The following is a 5,212-nucleotide window of genomic DNA, read 5'->3' on the forward strand; positions in this document are numbered from 1 at the left end:
AGGCCGCAATTCACACTTTTATTATCCGTTGCAACGCACGGGTCTTTTGCTAGTTTTTATTTTTATTTTTTTAATAATAAAGCACGGATTGACTTTGTGGGTTCACCGTCACAATACGTTTTCTTCTCATGTCATAATACGCTTTTACAATTTGTACGGACAAAATCGTAATATAAACGAGGTGGTACTAATTTGGGTCTGCACGTCCTTCCTCCCTAATTTTTGTCTCCTGCTTTTTTTGGTAATCATCCCGCACTCCGCAAACTTTCATCTGTTATTAATTATTAAGGGTCGCGCTAACTGTCACACGTGTGGCAGGAAGGGAGACGCACCACACGTCTCTAATGTAAACAGATTGCCACGTCATCGCATGCATGCATGTAGGAATCTTTTTGGATTTTCAGTTTTTAAAATGTTTTATCTCTTAAACGAAAAATCCGATTGAAAATTCGTTCTCACCATTAAATCCCTCGCGATGAGATATTCGAAACTAGATCCCATGTTGATATGTTTTGATGAAATTTTCTTTGGATTAAAAGTTGCCATGTCTATTGCATATGAATTGCCATGATGTTTACATTGAAGTTGCCATGATATTTTTCAGCTATTTTCTTCTACATTTAAAAGTAAATTTTGACATTTATAAAACGGGGAATTAAGAAATTAGACTTGCCATGTACCATAAACTAAAATTGCCATGATACATGCACGTAAAATTGCCATGGTTCATACAAAAAATAATTTTCATGATCAAAGTACTGGAGTTGCCATCATCAAAATACTAAAATTGCCATAATCTACAAACTAAAATTGCCACATGGCAACTTTAGTTTAAGCCCTATGAAAACTACAGTGTAAACATCGTGGCAACTTCTGGGAAAAAAATTCGTCGAAACATATCAACATGGGGTCTAGTTTTGAAGATCTCGTCGAGACGGATTTAATGGTGAAAACGGATTTTTAGTTCGCTTTTTTATTTAGGAGATACAACATTTTTAAGACGAAAACCAAAAAAAATTCTACTGATGTCATCTATTCATACGTGGCAAAATGAGTGGTGATGGAGGCGTGTGGGCGATGTGCAAACGCCCACACGTGTGGGCGTTAACATTTCCGATTATTAAGTGAAAAGGGGATTCTAGAGGCCCTCTCTCTCCCGCACAAGGACGCGAGACGCCCCGGAACTAGGGTTCCTTTCGCCGCCGCGCCCCCATGGCACCGCTTCCGGCAACCCTCGCCACCATCTTCCGTCCCCAATCGCCGTTGTAGTCCCCCGCCGCCGGTAAATAGCCTTGAACGGAGCCCTAGCCACTGGCTCCCTGGAGCACGGCGCCCGCCGATAGCCACGATGGAGCGCCGGTGGACGTCCTGATTGTGGGCGAGGATCCCGCCGAGGCGACTAACCTCGACACCGCGCGGCACCCCCAGGCCCCAGCATCTCTGCCATCGCCTCGCGCTGCCGTGCGCAAGGATACCACCACCTCTCCCTGACATCTCTGTCTCCACTCCCCCGAGGTGTGCTGCTCGCCGGCTCCACACCTCTATCCTCTCCCATCCAGTGCTGCTCACGACCTCCTACAGAGATGAAACTTTGCGTCTCCCGTGCAGGCCCTCCTCGCGGACAGCCTCCAACCCACACAAGATCCCCTGTTCTGGCTCTGCAGCCTCCCGTGGCTGAGCAACGAAGAGATCGAGAGGGGAATACTCAGTTGATTTTTCAGGGATTGGTTGTCCGTGGATTCAAAGATGAAGTAGATAGTAAAGGCCAAGGCAACAGGCATCAGACATGTTAATTTTTCTGAACTCTACTATGGAACATGTGTTTCTGAATTTCTGCCAAAGTGTCAACTGTGGATCGTACATAGTAGTGCTCTTTTGATAGTAGGTGGTCTGAATTTCTGTCAAAGTGATAACTGTGGATCATACATAGTAGTGCTCTTTTGATAGTAGGTGGTCGAAGTGTCGAAACACTGGAACAAGCATAAACTGATCCTAGCATCGAAGTGCTTTGTTTTTCCTTTGCATCAAATTATTTTTGTGTTCTCCAGAGTTCAGTGGGACATATGATTGTCGTGCTCCAGCCCGTTTAATCTCAGGTCTGATCTCTTTTCAGCTCTTATATGTATAGTACTTGGTTATACAAACATGGAACTGATGGATATGTTGGATTAATGGATGCATAATTAGACACCTGATGATGAATAGATGGAATTAATGGATGCATACATATATGATTAGACCCTTAATAAGCTTAGATGTACTATGGTTTATTGCATTCTCAGTAGGTTGATAATTACTGTATATGAAAACAAAATTGTGCGTTCTTATTTTGTTGGAATATTCCCACAAGGCCACACCAGCAAGATAATTAGTTTCTTTTTTATGAAACCAATAGCTAATCTATATATTTGCAGGTGATTCAGATGAGCGTCTCCCGACTTTATGCAACAATCAAATTTATTTGAAGTACCAATATTTGCAATAAACATTCTTAATCCATATTAGTTACGGGATTTATAAATCTTTTCACCACTTCATATGTTTGGAGGGGAACATATAAGAAACTGATGGATCACGTATATGTTCTGTGGCATAAATACAATATAATTAATGTGAAAACCACTGATGTGTCTCAGGATCACATGATCTGTTTAAAATAATATATAATTTGCACTCGGCGGAAAAAACTCCCAAAAAAGTTCGCATGTAAATGACTGAATATTATATCCAGATTTCAGTTTTGTCTCATTGACAAAAGTAATCATTGCGATGCACCTGAAGAAATATACGATTATCATGGTAAGTATTTTCGTTTCGTGCAGGGTCTTGCGAGCAGGGAAGGAGAGCACCTGTAAGGTAAGAAGGCACCAATGCAACACGCTGTGAAACCTCGGCATCGCAAACGGGATTCTGTCCAAGGATGCAGATTTTGAAGTGTCAAGTATGATGATTTGGTTGGATGCCTTCTGCCTCTGAGCTTCACTGAACACTTGCGTCCACCACCAACCTGCACATCCGGAAGAAGAGAAGCAAGCTTTCTCCCTCGACCACAACCCACAGCCATGATCCCAGTGCAAAGCTCCTGGTCAGCAATGCCTCACATGATGTGTCATGGAGCCGCCACCCACTGATGTCTACCACCTCGATCCACTCAGTTATGCCCCTCAATGGATCTGGGGAGAGAACCCATGACTATGAGCATTGAGAAGATTAGGTGCGGCGATTAGGTGTGTGGTCACAAAAATGATTGTTTCATGCTTCTCTTCGCCCATCTGTAATGTGTACTCATCCAGAGCAATCTATAATTTTTTTGGCATAGTCTATAGCTTTGAATTAACTTGGTAGCCTCCATGTTCTTAAATAATTTAAGTGGGTTAATTAAGGGACTGCATTGCAATTTGTTTTAGGGTTGGAAGTCAATATACTGTAACTTAGGTTAGTGCTTTGTTTGGGATAGAAAAGTTGGTAAGCTATTGGAAATAAGAAAGCAAACTAATTTTTTATACCAATTCTGGTATTAGACTAAGTGGAGTGATATTATATGTTCATAACACATGTTCGTATCTGTCATCAAACAGACATTAGTACATTTTTTTAGTCAACCAAGCACAACTTACATGATACCAGACTCAAATTCCCAACTTAAATTTTGCCTTTGGCAATGTGTGAGTATTCTATTTTCTGAAAACCAAGCAGGAGCTCTGCCAAAATACTATTAAGACAAGGGGATGGAGTACTTACTGTGTAGAATTATGGTTATAACATGGACGTGCTAAGCAATCCAAATCTTATTACATGGATATTTTTGAAGTTTGTAATATAGCAGCTCCTATAAGTATTAGTATAGCAGAATTCCTGCTGACTTACATTTCTATGAATTTTTAGATAATGGTAATAATGCTTAAAACCTTACACCAAGGTTGTATATCATAGTCTTTTGCACTATCCGAGAGGTTAAGCATCCCAGATCATAATCCAATCATGACTGATATTGCCACATGCTCGGGCAGAAGCTCAAGGTCGGCAATGCCACAGTCATGCATAATCTTAGATGTTGTCCAGCTAGCTCTGCCATCCATACCCCCTCAATGATACTTCCGAGAGAGCATCCATCACCATGATCATGGCAGAGCAGGTTAGGCGTTTTATCACTTATCAGCACGATTTTTTTATGCCACGTTCTTTGTAATATTGTTCATCTATTTGACATAATGCCTAGCCATGGTGCCATGTGCAAGTCGCTATTGAGAGTCATCGACATAATTGCAGATCAATGTGTAACACTATGTTATGCCAGGTCTAGGATACCGAGGGCATCCAGATCAACCTCTTTGAGGCTTGAAACACTATGTTTGTTAGGTTTTTTTTCGTGAAACTACCCCTTTTACATATTGTTTTGATGCATATGAGCAAAGTCCCAGGTTCTTCTTATTTCATTTAGTTGGCACCAATAAGAGCATCTATAGCCGGACGCCTCAAATCATCTTTCATACGCCCGCGGACGCGCCCGGGTTAGTGACCGGACAAGAGAGAGAAGAAAAAAACTGACCCAACCGGACCCTCATGCAATTTCTATACGTTCGGGTTGTCCGTGAACTCTCATGTCCATCTCAAATCTAGGGAGGATATGAGGGCTCACAAACGCGCCAATCTTCATCTCCATCAATCACATGCGAGTGATCGGACATATGAAGAAGAAAAATGAGGAGTGTGGCTGTGTGGATGGATAAATAGGGGCTTAAAACGGACACGCCCGGTCACTGTCAGGGCGCATCCGTGGGCGTTTAAGGGGTCATATTTGCTATGTCCTGCTGTAGATGCTCTAACGGAATAGCTCTTGCACAACCTTGGTTGTCTATCTGATCTACTAAATAGTATATATTAGGATCAAAGGAAAGAAAAATACTTATAGTATTTGTTCTGCTTGATAACATTATGTGATTTTCATATAGATGTGAGATATTTTCACTGGTTCAAAAACGATGTGGCGTGTCTTTGTTGTTGACATACTCCATCCATCTAGAATTACTTGAAGTTATTTTCCTTTTTTCACTTGGTCACCATCGTTGGGTTTTTTTTGAGGGAAGATCGTTGGGTTGACACTTTATAATTAATGCTTTTATGTTGAGAATGTGTTGGGAGGCTAAGAGCAATCCTAATTAAACATGTCCAATCGTGGCCTCTGCAATTGTAGTATTTACTGCCAGCAGTT

At 41.5% G+C, this 5,212-nt stretch overlaps 1 long non-coding RNA gene across 1 annotated transcript; it reads left to right on the plus strand.

Annotated features, from left to right (window-relative positions):
* Positions 1-1,132: 1,132 nt before the first annotated feature.
* On the plus strand, positions 1,133-3,318 carry LOC123086475 (uncharacterized). Its single transcript, XR_006440900.1, has 2 exons — positions 1,133-1,515; positions 1,609-3,318. It is a non-coding gene; the product is annotated as an uncharacterized lncRNA (long non-coding RNA).
* The last annotated feature ends 1,894 nt before the right edge of the window (positions 3,319-5,212 follow it).

This window comes from Triticum aestivum, chromosome 4A (genome assembly GCF_018294505.1).
Source record: "Triticum aestivum cultivar Chinese Spring chromosome 4A, IWGSC CS RefSeq v2.1, whole genome shotgun sequence".
Lineage (NCBI taxonomy): Eukaryota > Viridiplantae > Streptophyta > Magnoliopsida > Poales > Poaceae > Triticum > Triticum aestivum.